The 20,176-nt window shown below is 44.5% G+C and overlaps 1 protein-coding gene across 4 annotated transcripts in view; it reads left to right on the top strand.

Moving 5' to 3' along the window:
* Nucleotides 1-1,445: 1,445 nt before the first annotated feature.
* The window catches only part of GRB10 (growth factor receptor bound protein 10), a 140,512-nt gene continuing 121,781 nt past the window's right edge, over nucleotides 1,446-20,176 (top strand). For 2 of the 4 annotated variants that reach the window (XM_079300380.1, XM_079300378.1), the window contains exon 1: nucleotides 1,446-1,614. The gene's annotated coding sequence lies outside the window, so the exon portion shown is untranslated. Of the gene's footprint in view, nucleotides 1,615-1,724; nucleotides 1,928-20,176 lie in introns of all 4 variants that reach the window. The other 2 variants (XM_079300379.1, XM_079300381.1) reach the window with 2 other exon arrangements.

Raw genomic sequence — 20,176 nt, 5'->3', positions numbered from 1 at the left:
ATCCTATACCACCTGCATCCACCTTTTCACTAAATAGTGAGCTGGACAGGAGACAGCTTCTGCTTTGGTGAGGCACCGGCGCTCTGAGGCTGGACCACAAAACGCGAGATCAGGGTGAAGAGTGGCTCGCAGGAAGGCAGGATGGACCAGCCCGGCGGTGGGAAGGGAGGGCTGAACGGGGCTGGGAAGCGATGGCCCACAGAACAAGCTCCCAATGGAGTGGGTCAGGACAGGACAGGACGGGACAGGACAGGGCAGGGCAGGACGGGCAGCAGGGGTGCTGACAGACAGAAGAGCAGCGCTCAGCACTGCATCAAGTGGAGACGGCTGAGGGAAGCTCAGTGCCGAGGAGAGGCCGGGAGGCTGGTGGCAAGAGCAGCGAGCAGGCAGCAGAGTGGCACGTGTGTCCAAGAGGCTGAGGTGACACACTCAAGGAAATTGGAGAGATTAGCTGAGGACTTGGACAGGGAGAGGGAGTGGTGAGAACAGAGCAAGACCAGAGCGCGGCTGGAAACACGGGGAACGGAGAGGCGGACTGATAAGAAAAGCATTCCTTTAAATACAGTAAAGAAGAGCCACGGAGGAAGAAAGAACAAGAGCAAAGAAGATATCATGTTACATTTCAAAATATATTCAGCTCGGGCGCTCAGCCACAATACTCCCATTAGTGTACATGCATCTGTCTAGGAGGAAAAGCCCAGAGATTTCTCCCACTTCTGCTAGGGCTCATTTTGCATTTATAGGACTGACCACTTTCTTATGAGAGGTGTTTTTGCGTCTAGTGAAGTAAATATTCCTCTTAGAGTGTGACGGCTCTCGTTGGATGTCAATACCTTTTAAAACAGTAGCTCTTAGGGAAGCGCGCAGCTTTGCTTCCCTTAAAAGAGCTTTTCCACAGTCCGAGTTATTTGCAAGCTACTTGCAAATCGGATGGCTCGGAACTACCGCGGTGAGAATGCAAAGATCCCGGTGCCCAGAAGTTCGCAGCAGCAGTCTGTGGGAGCGGCACTGAGGATCCCGGGAGAGCAGGGCGCTCTGCAGCACGGCGGAGCTCCGAAGAGCCCACCGTGCAGCTGGCACACACCGGGAGCCTGCAAGGGGAGCTGGGGCGCTTGCAATTTCGCGGGGAAAAATGTGAGAGCGGGACCGATGAGCTTAAAGAAAAAGTCCAAGCACAAATGCCTCGCGAATGCAGATGTTCGGCTGGTTTTATTTTAAAGACAAAACAGCCCTTCCCAAGAAAAGCACGCGCCGGTGCTACCTGCGGGCGAGCTTTTGTTAGCGGGCAGGAGCCCCGGCACAGTCCCGCGACGCGCTCGCCCCGGGACGCGGCAGGGCGGGCAGCGCCGCCGGCACCGCGCCCGCGGCCGCCGGGGCTCCCGGCCGCCCCCTGCCCCCGGCGGGGCTGCGGCTGCGTGCGGCGGGGGCGGGAGCGGGGCGGGAGCGGGGCGGAGCGCCGGGAGTCAGCTGGGCGCGAGGGGAGAGCGCGGCGGCGGCGGGCGCCGTTAGCAGCGGAGCCGGCAGCGCGGACAGGCAGGCAGAAGTTTGCTCCGCAGATCCCTCCCGCAGCCCGGGGACGCCTTGCGGAGGCGCGAACGTCCCCATTCGCTTTGGGTGTGTTTTGCCTTTTTTCCTTCCGTCTTTAATTTTTTTTTTTACTTGTTTAATTGCTTTTTTTGAAAAAAAAAATGTTTGATTTTTAATTCGATTTTTTTCCCCCCCAGTTTTTATTTTTTTCTTTTGTTACTGTTGGTTTTGAGGCGCGTGGCTCCGGGAGCTCGCTCTCCCCCGCCCCGCCGCCCGGAGGATCCCCCTCCCCTCCCGCGCTCCGTCCCCGCCGCCGCCGCGCACGACCCTTCCCGCGAACTTGGCGGGTGCGCGGCGCCCGCGGGGCCGGTGCCGGTGCCGGCCGCTGCCCGCCCTGCAGGTAAGGGGCCGGGGGGCGCGGGGCGCAGGGGGGCGGCGGCCGCTGCTGCCCCGGGGAGCCGCGGCGGGGTGAGGCCGGGCCGGGGTGGGTGAGGACTCGCCGGCTCCTCGGTAGCGGAGGCCGGTGGGAGGAGGAGGAGGAGAGCAAACTTCCTTTTCCTGGGGCCGCCGGCGAGCCCCCCCCAGTGCCCGCGGGGAGCGCCCCCCGCCCGGCGCGGAGCCCCCGGGGTCGGACGGGGCTGGGCCGGCGGCCGCGGGGCTCGGGGGCTCGGCCCTTTTCCCCGTCTCGGGGCTCCCTTGCCGCGTTTTGTTCGCGCGCCTCGCCCCGGCGGTGCCGGGAGCCGGAGCTTTCCTGGAGCGGAGCGAGGAGCTGCCCCGCCAACTGCTGGCGGTGCCGCTGCCGCCGGAACTGCCGGTGTTCCCCCGCTCCGCCCGGGCTTCGCGGCAGGGCTGGCGGATGGGCAGCTCGCAGCAATGCCACCCCGGGGAGCTGCCACCTTCCCGCTCCTCGGCGGCGGGGGATGCGCGGCGTGTGCCCGCGGGAGAGCCGTCCCGGCCGTGCCGCAGCCCCTGGCCGGCCCGGAGACCCTCCCTCCCTGGGAGGGGGCAGTGCGGAGCTGCTCCTGCCCCGGCTCCCCGCGGGAGAGGCGCGCACGCATGGCTCTCATTGTATAACTGTGGCACCGCGAGCCGGGGCTGGAACTGTGGCATCTTTGTAAGAACAGTTTGCAGTTAATTGGTTTGGCAGATGAACTCCTGCACAATCCTCTTGCCCGCTTCTGTTAAGTGCCAGCGCCCCCTCCCACCCCTTTCCCCCGTTTCCCCGCTTTCCTTTGAAGCGTCGCATAACTCTGTATTGCCAGCAGGATGGAAAGTGCTGATTCAGCAGCCAGGAGCCCCACTCCATCTGAAGTGGTGGTCTGCCTGAAATACTCCCATTTGTTGAAGTGGGAACATGTGTTGCTGGTATGTCAGAGCAGCATTGATCAGGCTTTCTAAACAGACCCAAAGAATGTGGTTTGTCTTTCTCTTCACCAAGGCAGAATGAATTTGGGGTTGGGACAGGATAGAGGGGATGTGGGCATTTGCCACCTTCAGTTACTCTTCTAAGGAAGGGGCAGCTGAAATTGTTTTGCCTCGTAAAGATGCCTGTGTGTTTTAATGGAGATGTCGTGGGATGTGTAGCAAGGATGCATTAACACTCCAGCTCCATCTATTCCTGCTTTCTGAGGCTAGTACTTGTACTTACAGCTCTAGAAAAGGTACAGAGAAGGGTAACAAGGCTAATCCTAGGATTAAAAGGAGTGAGTTATGAGGACAGGTTAAAAAAAAACCACCACAAACACATGGAGATTAGAAAACCTGCTTGGAAAAGGGGAAATATACATGAAACTGAGTGAGACCTCTGGCTGTGCTTCGTGATTGTTTTGGGGCTGAGGCAGGGTGCGGGAGGTAAGCAGGATGCTCTTCCCATGCTGTTAGTCTTCCTCCAGGGCTTAACCTCTCAGAGCAGCATGAGAAGGAGAGCTATTCCAGATCTGTATTCCTCTGGCTACTTTTGTACAGGTATACGTTAATATCTGAGCTGCTTGGGTTTTCTTTCTCTATCCCCGGACTCTTTTTAAAATTCAGCCCAGTGTAGAGCAAGCAGCAGAGCCTGCAGAGTGCTGTTGGTAGCCTTACTGCAAGCAGTAAACTGACAGAGCAGCAGACCCTGACGCTTGCCTCCAGTGATCATTTTACCACGTTACAGTCTGATTTATTTTCTTCACTTGGATGTTATTTGTTCTTCAAGTAGGTCTTGTTTGCCCTGGCTACATATTAAAGATCTTGTGGTACTTCCATGGCTTTGCTTGGTTTTGTTAATCAAACTGTCCCCTCTCTTAGCACTGTGTGAGTTGGCTTTTATCCTCACGTGCAGCCACACCTGCATTTCAGTAGCGTATTCCTGTATTTAATGTGTAGTCCAAAAGCTGTGCCTTAAAGCCTAAAATGGATCTCTGCATCTCAGTTTTGCTGAGGTGTATAGTGTGCACTCTGTGAATAAAACAAGTGTTTGCAGCCCTCTGTCTTGCGAGTGCTTAAATGACTCTACAAGAATCATTACAGAGGCTTTTTAGAAATCTTTGGTCATGTTCTCATCTGTGCTTGGGATGTAAATGGGCAAAAAGTATCTGGATCTTTCTGGCAAAGGTATCCTTCCAAGGCAGGGAGTTCCCAGCTGGCAGAGGAGAAGCGTAGCTGGGTCATGCACTTCTTCTGCCAGCAGCACCAGAGTGTTGTGCTGGGAATTTGTTTTCTGACAGCCCCAAAGGAGCAGATGTCCCTCTAGACTGTGAGTCACCGTCAGCTTCCCTGGGCACATGCAGCAGTGGCAGCAGGCAAACTGAGGGGCTCCTGGGTGGTGTCACTCTGGGTGGGACCCTGCTCTTGCTCCCTTTTGCTGTTCCTCCCTGCACATGGTTCTGGAGGTGATGGTGCTAAATGAGGCCAGATTTCTAGGTATAAATCCTGGGACAGAGCTATGTTTGTGTGTGAAGTGCACTCAGGTGCTTCTTCAGACCACTGAAGTGTGGAGTGGGGAAATAGGTGGAGGAGTGCCTTTTGATGTCCAGTGGTATGCATTTTTAGGATGCATTAAGTATTTGCTCAATTAAAAATTTCACTGTTTGCAGCAAACACTGTGCTGAAACCCGTTACTATTTTCTGCTGGCCTTTTTATTCTAAACCTCTGAGTGAACTTTATTAATGGGGTCAGGGGAAAAGCTACTCTTCACTTTGTGCCAGCATTTCTGTCCAAACTAAGACGAAGGAAGCCTGCTTTTCTTTGGATTTATCTCAGCTATGAGAGTATTGCTGCCAGTTCACAGTGTAGTGTTTCTTAAGTATGCCCACCTGGCCCAGTGTTTTCATAAACAAGGAAGATAACTCCTGAGACCTCTGCCTCTGTCAGGCTTGCATGCAGCTTGCCAACTGGCTTGGCTGCAGTGTGATTGCATAAGCCTCCTTCTGTAGGAAAGCAGGCTAAGAAGTTAGGATTGTTTTTTTTGGAAACTGGACCTGCTCCTGGCCTTGTCCAAAATATACCAGTTGCAACTCTTCACCCAGGGAAATCTAGGAATGGAGATCCTTTACCAAAAAGTTGAAACCCCACAGTCCTTTTTTAGGAATTGCAAAGAATGAGGCTGCCAAGGAATCCCTTTATTAGCATTGAGCTTTATTTACAGGTTTGCTATCTTTACACTGCCTGCTGGTCAGGAGAGGATGTTGCAATCTAAACTTGGATGTGGCAAAATAAATCTTGATTCCCATTACTTTTTCTCCCAACCAGTCGTTGTTTTGAACCATAATATTATGAGGTAAACGGATGCCACCTCACTGACTTCTCTTTCTTTGTACATGTTGAACTGTGCTCTTCTGAACTGTGCCAGGTCTTTCCTATTCTCATGCCATCTGTTGAATTGGACAGCAGTTTTCCCTTTAGCTCAATATGGCTCCTCTGTTACACTGGGAATGGGGAGAGTCCTATCCTAGAGAGCCAGATTCCACTGTGAGAGCATCATTAAAGAAAACTGTTGATGGGTACGAGGCATCCTGTCTACAAGCAGTCTCTTAATGTCTTCAGTGATGAAACAACTAGAATAGCCTGACTTTATAAGATTTGCTTGGATATATTCAACATTCCCTTTACTTGTATGCTTTATTCCCCTGGATACCAACTTGTCAGCAGGTATGTGTGTAGAGAGATAGACACCATGTTTTTCATATGGGTCCATTTGTCTGCAAATGGTAGTGTTTATGGTTTCTGCCACCTTTTGGACTTCAAATGTACACAGGAGCACTGAGTATCAGTGCCAAGGTATCCTGAAACTCTTTAATAAAAAAATTCTCATTCACACTAATGTGCATCCATTGACTGAAAACTTCCTTCCCACTTTGCCTTCTTAGGATCTTTCATAAATCATAGATGGATTAGTTCATATAGAGCATATGGACATGGCTCTCAGGACTGAAGGCTTTGCAAGTTCATCCTCTGCTTTAGAGTAGTGCCCTTGTGAACAGTTCTCAGTACAGAAAAGACCAGGGAATTGTGTTTAATGGTGAGGAGTCACTCACAGAAATAGGAGATTATGAGCACTGGGTGAGTCACTTTCTGTTAGAAGATGGCAGAGGCTTTATGGCTGCTCCTTGGGTTTTTTTTTTTTTTACAGGCAAGTAAAAAGTGCCACCTGTAGTGGCACTGACCAGAGACTCAGGTGTGGATTGGACACAAATATAGTCAGGATGAATAAGATGGGTTCTCAAAGCCCAATACTGGTGCTCATTTACAAGTCAAGAGAGCTTTTAATGAAACCTGCTAATTGCATCCCAATTAGTTAACCCATGGGGAATGCAGATTATTTCTCCTGAATGGCTACAGCAAAAGCTGTCATGAAGATCAGTTATTTTAAAGTGGATGATCTTTTTAGCAGAGTAGGATACCTTCTTCTGTGTAATGGATAGTACAAAATGTAACTACTGCTGTAAATTAGTGTGAGGGACCTCCTTCTTCCTGAATCCTTTCAGAAACCTTTGGTAAGTCATTATATCCCTGGGTATCAAATTATAACTTTGGAGTGAGTGAAATGGTAGAGGAAAATGTGTAGTTCTCTGACATATGATATTCAGTGAAATTACAGGTTATATGAGACTTGTAGATTGCCAAACTAGATCTAGGCACATGTTATGAAAGTCTACCTCATTGGAACCAAGAAAGGTGAAGAGTCTCTTTTGGAACTCTGCAGCTTTCAAGACTGCTGTCTTGGAGATTATGCTGTTTCAGCTATGATGGGATGAGGCATATTTGCTAGAATTGTTTGACCTCTCTTGGAGAAGGGAGTCTCACTGCTGATCCTCCTTTACTGCATGATGATGGAACAGACTCTGTTTGTTCTTCCCTGAAGTGACAACTGGGGAGAGGGTGAGTGGGTTGAAAGTCTTGATTATATTGTGCTGTGTATTTCTGAAAAGAGCCTTGGGATGGTGGTGATAGTTCCAGTCCTTGGATGCAGAGGTGATGAGTGCCCTGGACAAACTTACTGGGAACACCACAGCCATCTCTGCATTCTCTTCTTGTGGGCAGATGCTGTAGAATATTTGAGAAGCATGGTGCCCTGTTTCTGTTATATTCTTTTGTTGGACTCCAGGGGAAGACTCCAAGAGCTTTTCCCATTATCTTATCTCCTCCTGTTTAGCTGTCATCCTTAGGCCAACAGCAACAAGTTGAGCAGCTATGTTGGTCGTAGTGCTCAACAATTGCATTAATGGTTGCAGTATTAACCACTGGACAGTTTTGTTGCTCTAGCTGTAATATTTAAACAATATTTCTTAGTGAGTCTATTTCAGTTTTTTTGGAGACCAAATCCAAGGACCATGGGGACGTTCCAAAAAAGACAGTTTTGAACAGACAGGGATGAATGGGGTAATTGTAAACACATGTTTGGTTAAACCACTAGCAAACCAACCTCTCATTCTTCCTAGCCTCCATCAATGCCAGCTTCTACTAGCTCATAACAGGACAAAAATAGGAAATTACTTTCCTGGCAGACAGACCATAGAGGAAATGCCATACCATCCTGTTGGAATAAACCTATAGCCCAGTGGGAAGGAGCTCTCCTGCTGAGCAGCAGTGGGGATTTCTACATTTGTTCACACAGTAAACATCAGAGCGTGGTCCCTGTGCTCCCTTCACGCTCCTGCTGCAGAATTTGTGTCAGCAGAGAAATCTGAGAAACTGAGTGTCTGCATCCAAGCTGAGCCTGCGGTTGCTGAAGGCAGCTAAGTAAGGGTGGATAATGCTCCATGAGACCAGTATCATTCTTCCATTATGCATCCCTGGTGAGAAAATCAATAAGCAGGGAGAATCTGTGAGTCTGTAGACTCTTTTCATGGTGGAGATTAGCACTTGATGAGCACTTAGAGACTTTTCAGTCCCAGCATCTAAATTCTCCCTTTTGATGACTTGATTTAGTGGCTGCAGCTCTGTCTTAACTCATGTTATTGGTTTGTAGCATAGACTAAGTTTTCAGAAGTTACTTTTTTACTTTGCTTAACTTTATTTCTAGGTTGTTTTCAGGTATTAATTTAAATTTTGAAACTGTGAGAAAGGGAATCCATTAAATATCGCCCAGATCTTTCACTGCTGATGTTGGTGAACAATCTGTGGTTCTGTGATTCTGACACTTGAACATATTTTTGGTCAGGGAGTTGCAGCTGGGCTCTCTGTCTGTGTATGCTTAATATATTTGTAGATGTCAAAACTAACTGGCGGCAAGGATTTGAGTCCTTTACTAGAGAAAAAACTGCTGGAAAAATTTTTCCAGATACTGACTTTGTTGGAGGATGGTAGGGCAAGATAGTTGTATATTAGAAAGGATTGGAGCAGAGGTTTTCAAGGCTGAGATAAAAATGGGGAGGTGATTTTTTTTCTCCTCGGTTCTTTCTCCTTTCCTTCTTTTCTGTGATGTTCATCTCTGCCAAACTACTAGGTATGGATTCAGATAGGAGAACGTTCTCTCTCCTTAAATGGGAATTGAGAGAGGGGGTGAGAAGGACTGGGGGAAGGTAAAATCTGTAGGTTGGTCTTGCTTAGTGTACTGTTAAAGCTCTGAGCATCCTTGGAAAGGAACGAGGAGCTTTTATTATATCAAAGCACAAGTGTGGAATTAAACTTCAAGGAGTTGGAAAAGCTAAAAATTCAGAAGGCTTTGGCACAAGACAAAAATATCACAAGCTTTCTTAAAAGGCTTGCTTTCCCTTCTGGCTCAAATGTATTAAAGTCCATTTAGGAGAATGTTAAGGGAGAAACATGTATTGCAAGACCATTGATTATTTCTGAATTAATGTCTTGTGGGGGATCATTCTTCATTCTAATAACTGCTTGTGCTGACATCACCCGAGATGTCAGGGGATTATGTCAGAATTCAAGCCTTGATATTGTGCAGAACAATGCCTCAAGTGCTGGCAGATGCTTTCTTGGTGGGTCAGGTTGCTTTTGTTTATCCTGTCCATCTTGAACTGTGATCTTCCAGTTACTGTACGTGGTCACAGCAAGAGATGTAGTAAGCAATTTCTAAGAGAAGCATATGTGTGCAGCACAGTGGTGAGGACAAAGTACTTCTTGCCTCTGCATTTTGTGCTAGAGGCAGATTTTCCATCATCTAGATGCACAATGCATGCATTTTTAATACTGTATGAAAAAGCTCACCAGCTGTAACATTGCCATCTTTTGTTTTGCTCTGTTGTATTATTTTGTTAATCATTCCAGAAATTCCAAAGTCAAAAAGTTGAAGCCAAAAGTGGGTGAGTTTTGTGGTGGAGGTTTTTCCCCCCCTCCTCTGTTAGTTGGTTTATTGTTGTTTTTTGGTTTGCTTTTTCCCCCTCTCTGGCTGTTGGGCACCTAGCTTTAGTTTTTAAATGATGATTGTAATGAAGGCCTTTGTGGTTTAACCTGTCAGGCAGCTAAATATCACTTTCCCCCACATTAGTGGCATGGGAAAGAGAATTAGAAAGAAGGAAAAACTCCTGGATTGAGATAAAGACACAATGTAGGAGAACTGAAAAAGAATATGCAAGAGTACTCATATTATATATGAGTATATATCTCATATCTAATACATGAGAGTGTAATTGCTCACCACCTGCTGATTGATGCCCACCCAGTCTCCAAGCAGCAGGCCACTGCCTCTCCCCAGTTTTTATGTTCAGAATGATGCCATGTAGTATGGAATATTCCTTTGGTCAGTTATCCTGCCAGGTATCCCTTCCCAGCCTGTTGTTCACCCCATGCTTCCTCACTTGGAAGGTGGGGTGAGAAACTGAAGAGCTGTTGACTTGGTGTGAGCACTACTCAACAATGGCTGCAACATCAGTGTGTTATCAGTATTATTCTCATCCTATATCTGAAACACAGCTTTGTACCAGCTTCTAGGAAGAAAATAATTCTACCCCAGCTGGAACCAGGACAGCCCTGTGAGGGGAAAGCAAACAAAATGGCCCTTTATGATGCTCTAGAATTGAATAGACTGTAATGTCACAGTCTATGTGTGGTGTTCATGAACTGATTCTTTTGATATTCTTTACTGGTAGGCTGTTATAAGATTACATGTAGTCATCACATTTAGCAGTTGGAAAGTTTTCAAAGAGGCATTGTGTTTATTTTCCAAGGGCTTCAAGAGAACTGAGCAGCGAGAGTGAGATGAGCTGTAGGAGTGGAGAGCAAATGCTGTTCGAGTTGCTGACATCTCTAATGTGTACTCAGACTTATTTCACATTCAGCTTGGTTTTTTTTTTTTTTTTTTTTTTTTTTTTGTTGTTGTTGTTGTTGTTCTTGAGCTGATCCTAATAAAGGTCAGGAAAAATCTCTGAGGAGTTCCTCTCTAGCAAAGGTGCATTACACTCCTAACACATGAGAAGTTGGAGGAGCATTGCAAAGGCTGTTGCAGCTGATACAGTTCAGGTGTGTGGTAACACTTGTAAAGCCTGGTTGAGTTGTTGGATAATTTTCCTCCCCAGTGTCCTTTGAAAAACAGTATTGATACAGCCTTCAGTAGGAGAATGGCATTGCAAGATGTCTTGCTAGTCTAAGCCTTAGCTAATTTTGGTGAACATGTAATTTGTCTTCATTTACTTGGAAATGATTCCATTCTTCTTCCCGGGAGCAGGAAAAGTTCTCAGGCGTTTGGAAAATGGATGATGTTGAAAAATCCAGTAAAAGAGTCCTGTGCTGTAACAGCCTGACTTTGTTTTCCTTGTATTCATCTCTGAGAACTTCTTGGGACCTTCATGTCCAACAGTCCAGCTCTTCCTTAGCAAGATTTGTTCCCCAGGAATCTCATTTGGAATTCATGTGAACTAAGGTGACATGTCTAGGTGATCTGAAGTTGCCTCTTAGGTCAATTTGACAGTGCTCTGTTAGAGTCTCAGGAAGACAGTGCATGTGCAGCTGTCAGAGAGGCAGGTCACTTTTGCCTTTTTGAGTATTTAAATACTTTTTATTTTTTGTGTTTGGAAGCTCTACAATTTGAAGAGGTGAACAAACTCCCCCTGGGAGAGAGGCACATCTTCATTTCTCAAAGGATGTGTGCCATGCTAGGAGCTGACTGCTGCCAAAAGCTGATGATGTTTTGTTGGAGTGTTTGGGTGTCTTTCCTTGGGCCAGCTTGGTGGTTCACTACATGTGTGTATGGCTGACTCTAACTGGTAGGAAAGCTGTCCTGTGTACTTGATTTTTTTTCTGGTGTTGGTTTTCTTTTGGGCTAAAGAATGGGATCAGTTCTTGCAAGCTTGTGGTAGGGCAGCTGAGGTGACGTGCCCTTCCAGGGAAGAGAAGATAAATGAGAGAAAAGAATAGATCCCATCTCTTTTTAATGGCACCAAACTACTGGGCCAGCTTGGCAACCCATCAACATTTTTTTTCTTCGTGAATTTCAACAAATCTGATGGAGCTACACAAGTAAGCAAGCTGAAGACTAGACATGGCTTTGTAGAGGGTATCCAGAGCCTGCCTGTATTTGCAAGGTTTACCTGTTGAAGGGAGTTTTCTGCAGTGTGTGGGGGTTAACCTTGTGTTTGATCTCTTTGCTGCCCTGGAATGTGGATCAAAGCAATGTTGTCTTTATTAATATCTTTTTAATTTTACTTCTTATTTTAATAAAATGGACCTGTGGTGCTGGGTTGTTTTCTTAAAATGAATACAAAAAGTGTCAGTGCTAGGTGGGGTTTTTTATCGAGCAACTCAGCCATAACAAAAATGTTTCTATTGCTCTTGTACATTTAAAGAAGATAAAGGTACCTTCAGACTTGCAGGAGATTATGTAAGGAATGTGTAGCTCATGCCTCAATATATGATCATCATGAAACAGAGCAACTGAGGAAGCAACTAGTGATAAATCCATATTGTAAAAAATAACAAGCATGATAGCTGTTCAAACATCAGAGATTTGGTTGACTTGCTCTGAAACGTAGTGGTAAAACATATTTGTTTCTGACCAGTTACCAGCTGAAATGTTTTTTTTCCTGGAATGTCTCATCTGTTCCCAGTCTCAGAATCCCAGAGCTGCCTGTGAACTGGTTCAGCCATTCTGCACTGATCAAGAGGGGTTTCTGTAGCTAAAGTCAAATAAAGGCATTTGAGGTGGCTGCTCTGGTGTCTGCTAGGAAATGGTCTTGATGGCTGTGTGACAGCTCCTGCCCATGAACTCCTGTGACTTTTGGGGGCTGCCTTAGAGCTGTTTCTCAGCCATGCTAGAGCTAGTCGGCTTCAGCATGCAAAAATCCCAACCAACAGCTCTGCAGAAAACCAAAGTAAGTTCTTCAGTAGTGTCAGTTATTATTCTTGTCTGTGGTAAATGTGGAATGATTTTGGGGGCAAGGTGGCATGTCCTGGATTTTCTTCATTTTACCCAACAGAGTTTGGGAAGACTTGGATTTTCAGGTTCTTGGGTTCAGGATTGCACAGCGGTAACTGGAGTTTCTCTTCAGAAACATTTCTGAATAGTTTTTTTCTATAATTCTGGCACAAAAATGATTGAGTTTTGACTAGCTCAGTCCTTCTGGCTGGATTCCAATTCCATTTTATGTGGACTCTTGGATGGATGGCAGAAGAGATCTTTTCTCAGTCTTTGTTACAGGGACATCTAGAAACAGTTTGTTTGTTCTTTTGCAAGATCATTTGAAGAGTGACAAAATGTGTATTAAATGTTGTCCCCATACCCTGTGTTTTACTTTGGGCACTCTCTGTCAGCTGCTGACTGAATTTCAGGTAACAAATGCTACTCATGATGCTTCAGTTGCTTTGCATAGCTGTGTTAGGTTTTGGGGCTGTTGAGGTGAAGGAAGTAATGAATGATCAGTAATTCCATAGGCACACTAATGGGGTTGTCTACAAATAGCAAGTTTCTTCCTCTTTTTGGAATATCTGACCAACTTGTATGCTTGCCTTCAGCCATGTCGTATCTGTACTGACTTTGGCAGTGGTTCAGAGAAGATTCAGCCAGCCAGAGAAGCATTCATGGGACAAGTACTTAAAAAATTGTTTTGTTTTTTTTCAAGTGTGTGGGGACTGAAGCTTTCTTCCTGTGTGCAACTGTGGCTTGTCTAAAGTCAATGTTTGACTACAGGTCAAGTTGTGTGGTCAGAGTGAATTTTTGCCTAAACCTGTGTTAGAGCCATAAATTGTTGCACTGTGTAGGCAGTGATACTTTCTTCCAGTACCTGGTCTTAGTCACCTCCTCCTGCCAATATCCTCTAATTCTGCAGTTCTAACTCTGTGAAACCAAGCAAGAAAGTGTGTGCTTTGTGTGAGGAGCTTGAGAACTCTTTAAATCCTGACTTACCATTTTGTAAACCTGAAGGTTTCCATAGTAGAATGTGTGTGTACACTAGATAAGTTAATATATTATGCATCTCTTTTATGGTGTCTGAGAGGGGTGTATCTCCTCTGCAGTTCAATGCAGGCTGCATCCAACACTTCTTTGGAATCTGTGGGACCTTAGGATGTCAGCAGTGTGGTGTGTGCAGGGCTGGTTTGTGTGGAAGCTCTGGCTGGGGGCTGCTGGGCTCAGTGGTGATGTGGGAGTTTGTAGGGCTGTGGCTGTGCCTGGAGATGAGAGGCTTGGAGGAGGGAGCTTCAGGCTAAGTCTTCCTCGAGTCTTCTGGGATCCTTTTAAAAGTAGTGCTGTAATGGGGTAACTCAGGATACCTGACACGTTAGCCATGTCAAATGAGGTCTAGCAAACCTGAAAGGGACTGGGAGGTTTTATTAAAAGTGATTGTCACGTGAGGTTCTGTCTCTTAATTCCATTAGCAGTTTAAAATTATCCAAATATTCTAGGTAGCTTAAATTAATTTTAATGGCTTTCTGCACTTCTATTAGAAGAGTCTGTTTACAGCCTTGTTGCTTTAAATGCAACCTGGAATGCAAGTGTTTGATTTTATCAGTGGAGGTGATTTCATAGCAGGGCAGTAATCTTCCTAAAGATTTGTCTGGTTGATGAAGAAGTAACAGGATTTGTATAAACCAAAGCAGAGCAATCTGAAGTAGCTGTATCCTAAAACTGACCTAACCTATAAAGCTTTGAATTTTCATGTCAATTTCCACTGGGAAACACCACAAGGTCTCCTGCTCTTTTGTACCCTATAAGAAAGAATCTAACCATCTGATTAGAGAGGAAAAACTGAATACAGAGTAAAGATCTAAAATTTATCTAAGAGTATAAATGAAGGCCAACTAAAAATGGTTGATTTTTTTTTTTTAATGTGATACATACTGAAAAAGAAATATTAGAAACTATTTGTCTGTTTTTGAGCATTTGATTAGCAGTTTCTAAGTGACATATCTGATTATATGTGAGTTTTTGTAGCATTGGGAGGGGAGGGGAAAGCTGCTTTAAAGGAGCTGTGCTGAGAACCTAGAAGAGAAGGCACGAAGAAGGGAAATATTGATACAGCTCAACTTTTTCATCCCTTGATCTTTAGGAGTTTTCTCCCTCCTCATAGTGGTTCCATTTCCCAGCAGTGTGAGATGAGAAGGAATCAAATTGACTTCTATGGTCATGTGTGTCTTTCTAGTGTGATGCAGAGAAAAGGCAAGGTAGGCTGAACCCCACCCTTCTCTGGTGAAGATGATGTGATGGCTGGGGGAATGTATTAACTCACAGCATGGCTAAATCATGGCTCTGAAAATGATTACTGGTATGATTATCTCTTTGGAGTGATGCTAACACTTTCTTGGAGCTGCTGTGAGGCATCTATATGAGAAAAGCCTGCAGTTTTTGGTGGATGTGTTTTGCCTGTGTGATGGTTTTATCACTCTCTGTTTGCTCCCACATCCCAGCTCATGGAAGTTAAATTCTCTCAGAGATGATGGCTTCTCCAAAGGTGGAGGAAGTGTTGGGAAAAAAATGGGGAGAGAAGGAGTATTTATACCACAGTGCATAGTAAACATCCCACTTGTGATACAGGTAGCTAAGTTGTGTTTAAAACTTGCCCTGGCTTCAGTCCTGGTCTAAACCACAAATGTTTCTTTGCAGTGGATGTTTATGTGCCATGTCCTGTGGTCTGGTGGCCATTTAGACAGTCAGGGATTCCAGGGATAACCACATGGTGAGGCACCTGAGCAAAAGTGCTTCTGCTGAATGCAAACAGTGTCTGGGTTGAACTCCATGAAATGACAATGTGTGCTTACCTTTCTTGACTTCAAATGTCTACACCTATGGATTTTATTTTTTAAAGCCGTTTTATTTTTCTTTCTTCTATTTTCCAGCCCTATTACTATTTAAGAGTGACTAGTGCTTTGCCTTTGTGGACTGTCAGCCTCATGCTCCAGGATCTCAGTATCTGCATTTGTGAATATGCAAAGTGGAGAGCAGAGGGTCATTCCTGATAGAGAGGGATGGGCACTGCCACTAATCCTATAAATCTACAGTGGGTCCCTCCCATGCACAGAAACCTGATCTTAACTCCTGTGTCTTAATATCTACATCTCCTTCCGTTGCTGTGATATTTACATATAATTCCTACTTCTTAAGACAAGAGGGAGTTGGATCTACTCAGATTTGAGGAAAACTGCATGAGCTAGCCTTATGAATATTTATCTCTGCATCAGCATCTTACTCAGGGATACTCAAGAAAAGATGACAAATGACTGTCTTTTTGACATGCACAATATAAAGCAAATGCAATTTCAAAGCCTCCCTTAAGCCTCTGTGGCATACTTAAATATCTTTCAGTTGCATGGTTAAAGTCTGAAATAAGTCTTACTCCCTGGATTTGGGAGATTTGTGAAATGCCTATCCCCAGCTACTTCATTCATGCAAATGGTGGAGGTCAAACTGGTGTGTGGGGAGGGAGGCTGGAGAGGGAAAATCAGCTGAATAAGATGATAGAGCTTGCAGTTATGTCTAATCAGAGTTCATTTCCTGTGGGTATTCCTGGAGGTTTTGCATAGTGAGAACAAATGCAAATGCAGTTTAGGATACATGGTGCTCACAGTCCATGAACTAAAAAAATGTGAAGGGATTGAGGTTTTTTTTTGGTTACCCCTGCCCCCAGCTTCCAGAGATGCTTGCTACTGAATAAGTGTTAGTGCCAAGCTACAGAATGATGGGATTGCACCTTGCAGTACTGACTGGTTAGTTGTGCTGGGATAGCCACCTATAGATTATTATCTTCCACCCTCTTCTGCAAGAAGAAATGTCTCTATTCCTGGTAATCTTCAAAACCCTGACAGGCAGTAGAACCATGAGTTTTTGATCTGCAGCTTGCTGATTGAGTCTAAGCATTAAAAAATGCATGTGGCATTACATTCAAAGTGGTGTTTCTGCTATTTTTCCTGCAGAATGAGACTGAAGAGCAGAATTCATAGGGCTGAGGGCATGGCCTGTGTGTCTCTGTCAGGTTCTGGGTCTGTGGTGTTGGGGTATAGCTGGATCTGTGTATTAACTGAGGCAAGTGACTGTGTTACATTTCTTGAACAGGTATTTTAACTGGTATTTTGTTGGTATTCTCATTTTGAGTGCTGTGCTTTGAAGAGAGGGAGGAGACAATGGATCTGTTAAGGTTATTTTTCTTGTAGCACAGTGCTAGGTCTGCAGAAGGGACTTGACAAAGGTAAGGTAGTGAATGAAAAGCTGGTGTGTAGCTGTGTTTCTGATGGCAGCTTGGTGGCAGTGGTTGGGGAAAACTGCTTGTTCCTCACAGTCTTGGATATTGACTCACTGTTGGTTTTTTTCCCCTTTAGCAATTTGACTTGGTGCTTCTCTTTTATCTTTTTGCCATGCCCTCACTCCACCCAGTACAGTAATGTTTTCCTAAATATTTGCTTTTAAAACCTTTGTTTCTTCTGAAAGTTGTGGTTATGGACAAGGTATTATTCCCTCTTTCTTTGCAGCAGTCTTTCATAGATTTGAATGATTTCATCATGACCCTTACTTTTGCTTCTTTTGGCTGAGCTCCAGTTAATTCTGTTTTTTCTTTTTTCCTCCCAGATGTCGTGTTTTTGTAATTCTGTGATGTTCCTATTGCTTTTGCTTGGATTCTTTCCAGTTGATTTTTTCTGAAATTTGCTGAAAATTGGGTACAGCTTCTTGCTGGAAGCTTTATCAGCCACAGTAGAGCAGAACTGTTGCTTCATGATTCTCACATATGTTCCTCTATACATTCATTCCTTTATGGTATTTGCCTCTTCCTCAACAATGAATTTTCTAGTTTCTAAAACTTACTTTGAGTTAAGTCTTCCAGCAAGCTGACAGCTTTAAGTTAGTAGCTTCCCCAAGTTTAATAAGAGTCATTTTCTCCTTCATTATCTAGATCATTAGTGTTAGAATAGTGTGGGACCAGGGCAAATCTCTGCAGAGGTTATTCAGTATGTCAGGCTATTATGTGAGTATTTCAATATTTTTTGACATTCCAAGCAAATGCAAGTCAGTGCAGCTGCTCAGTCACTTTCAAATTTGCCATAAGATGACTGTTTGCATTGATAACAGTATGACAGTGTTTGTTTATCTTCTTGTAAGAATGCAGTTTGAATCTTTTGATGTGGTTTTGCTAATGTCAGGATTCAGATTGTGTCTACTGCTTCTGTTTTCCTAAAATACATTATTCTGATGTAGTAGGATGTTGAGTTGGTTTGACTTGGCTTATACAAGAACAACCATTTTTTTGTCGAATTCAGTCTTATTTTCTTCTTGGTGCTAGCAGATGGGTTTAATGGCAAGTGTGTGAATTAAGCAACAAGTATCATTCTTAATGTTTTTCTTTCCACTCTTTTCCCCTCTCACTTCTGTAGGAAATCACTGTTTGCCATTCTCCAGCCTCTGCTACCTTGTCAATCCATTATGGACTTGGAAAAATAACTGCTAATGATTCAAAGTTTTTAAAAAAAATCCAAACTGATCCTTACTGAGTTTCATGGAAACCAGCTAATTTGTGAAAAAGTTGATTTTTTTTTTTCCCTTTTTTTAAAATCTTCTCTCTCCTATCATCACTAGTAGTATTTTGGGTTTGTTTGCTTGTTTGGAGTTTTGTTGTTGTTGTTTGTTTGTTTTGTTTTTTTGTTTTGGTCTTGTTACCTGTAGCTTTCTTTTAAAAAATGATAAGTTGACCGACCTTTCCCTTAATCATTATTTTATTGCTGTGGAATTACAGACTGAGTTTGTCTCTTGTTTCACTTTCACTTATTTTGGTATTGCAATAATTGTCTGTGGGTAATTGCTGTTTTAGTGGAGTCCAGATGGATGGCCTTTGCTTGACCTCTTTACCTAGCAAGACAGACAGACAGACTGTTGTTTCTTTTTTGTCATGTATGGGCAACAGCACAGCTTAAGTATCTTGGGTCTGAGGATTAACTAAAAATTGAAGATGAGAGAGAATGAACACTCAGTGGCAGAAGGCTGTCTTCAAATATAAAGCAAGTTCTTTCATCCAGAATCAATATCCTGAAATAGTTAAAGGGTAAATGCTAAAAGACTGAATTTTTGCCTCAGCTTTTTTGTCAGACTTGGGTTTGAGAGCAACATTTAGTTGGTGCCTCTGATCAGCACTGCCATAATTCAGAAGCCTTGAAAGGTTTTACATCTGTTGCTTCTGCTATTGTCTGAGGTTAGAATAATTGAAAATAGAAAGTACTGAAATATACTGATGAACTCAAAATGACTAGATAATGATATGATAAACTAGAGGCTTAGTCTTGTGTCACCACCAGATCTAGAAGCATGTTGGATAAGGGGATGTTGACAGAGTGGAGAGAGTGAACAATGCTAATGCTGTTCACAAAATAAGAACCCTTCTGAAAAGGAACGTACAGTTTCAAGAACAGATGGTCTAGTGGTAATAGAGACTAACAAATTTTTGTTGGCTGGCAGCCGTCTTTCAGGTTAGGATTTTGTCTTTAAAGCTCTTTCATAGACTTGACTTCCTTACTGCACAGTACTTGGTAAAAGGACAGAGTAAATTCCTCCTGGGAACTTGTTCTTCCTGGTCTAACAAAAGTGAGATTACAGTAGAAGCACCAGGTGAGGGACAGTCAGCTCACGGTGACAGGTAAGGCTTTGTTGAGCAGCCTGTGGATGTTTTGGATTTTGTTCTGCTCCCTGCACTCCAGAATTAGCATGCTGCAGGACGGTTGTCACCCCTGTGATGGAAGGTGGGAAGACTGACTTGGAAACATGCACAAGTCTTGCTTTGATCATCTCATTTCTTCTGCAGAAGAAGCATATTGTTTGTGAGACAGAGCTTACATAACCCTCCTTCTGTGGTTTGTGTAAACATATTTAACACAAGCCTTTTGTTTCTTGACTAGTTTAAATTTAATCCATAGTGGATGTGCAGTGTGGAAGGGTACAGAAGAGGGGTGAGTTAGAGTGCATTTTAGATTTATCCTCTCTTCCAGTGCCCCAGAACTTGTGTGGATGCAAACCAAGCAAAATGGAGATTAAACAATCCCATTCTTATCATCTATCTATGCCCTAATAACAAACTGAATGTCTCTAACCAATCAGTTGTATTGCAACTCTCAGTCTTTCCTTGCTGGGTTGATTCTCCTGTTGCACAGTAGCTGGGAGAGAGGCTTTAAATGCAGAATTAGCATATAAGCCTGTGCCATTTTTGGCTGGCTGTTAACGTTTAAAGTCTTTAAAGTCGCCCACTAGAGACAAGGCAGAAGAACAAACGTCGGCCTGGGTATGTGGCATGTGTGTTCTTGTTTAATATCGGAATTTCTGGTATGGCCAGGGATACATGCCAGCTTTGGCAGTACAGGGCACAGTTCAGATACTTAAGTACTGTACTAAAAATAACAGGACTATTTTAGACTGGGACCCAATTAGGGAGAGAATGACTTGTTGCTCTGCAGTAAGTAATCTGAAGTAGCAGGCAGGCTGCAGTGTGCACGTAGACTCGGCTGTTTTGCTTGCGGAGCTGCCAGTTCTGACACGGCTTCCTCACTGTTTTCCTTAGATGCCTTTTCCAGAGGTTAAAAAAACAAACAAACAACCCCCCCCACCCCAAAATATCCCTCTTCTTAAGGCAGGCTTTATGTGCTTTAGTTCACATTTTGATATTGCAGTGTTTAATAGCATTACAGCTCCTAATCCTCCAGTGCTGGCTTGGGAAATTCCTAGAAGGCAGGGAGCGGGAGGTGAGGAGCGATGCTCTCCCAGACACACCGAGTGAGCTTCACTCTGCCACACAGAAGGGCAGTGAGGGTGAATTT

This window comes from Erithacus rubecula (assembly GCF_903797595.1).
Source record: "Erithacus rubecula genome assembly, chromosome: 3".
NCBI classification, from domain to species: Eukaryota; Metazoa; Chordata; class Aves; order Passeriformes; family Muscicapidae; genus Erithacus; species Erithacus rubecula.
This window is presented reverse-complemented; position numbering and strand designations above follow the sequence as displayed.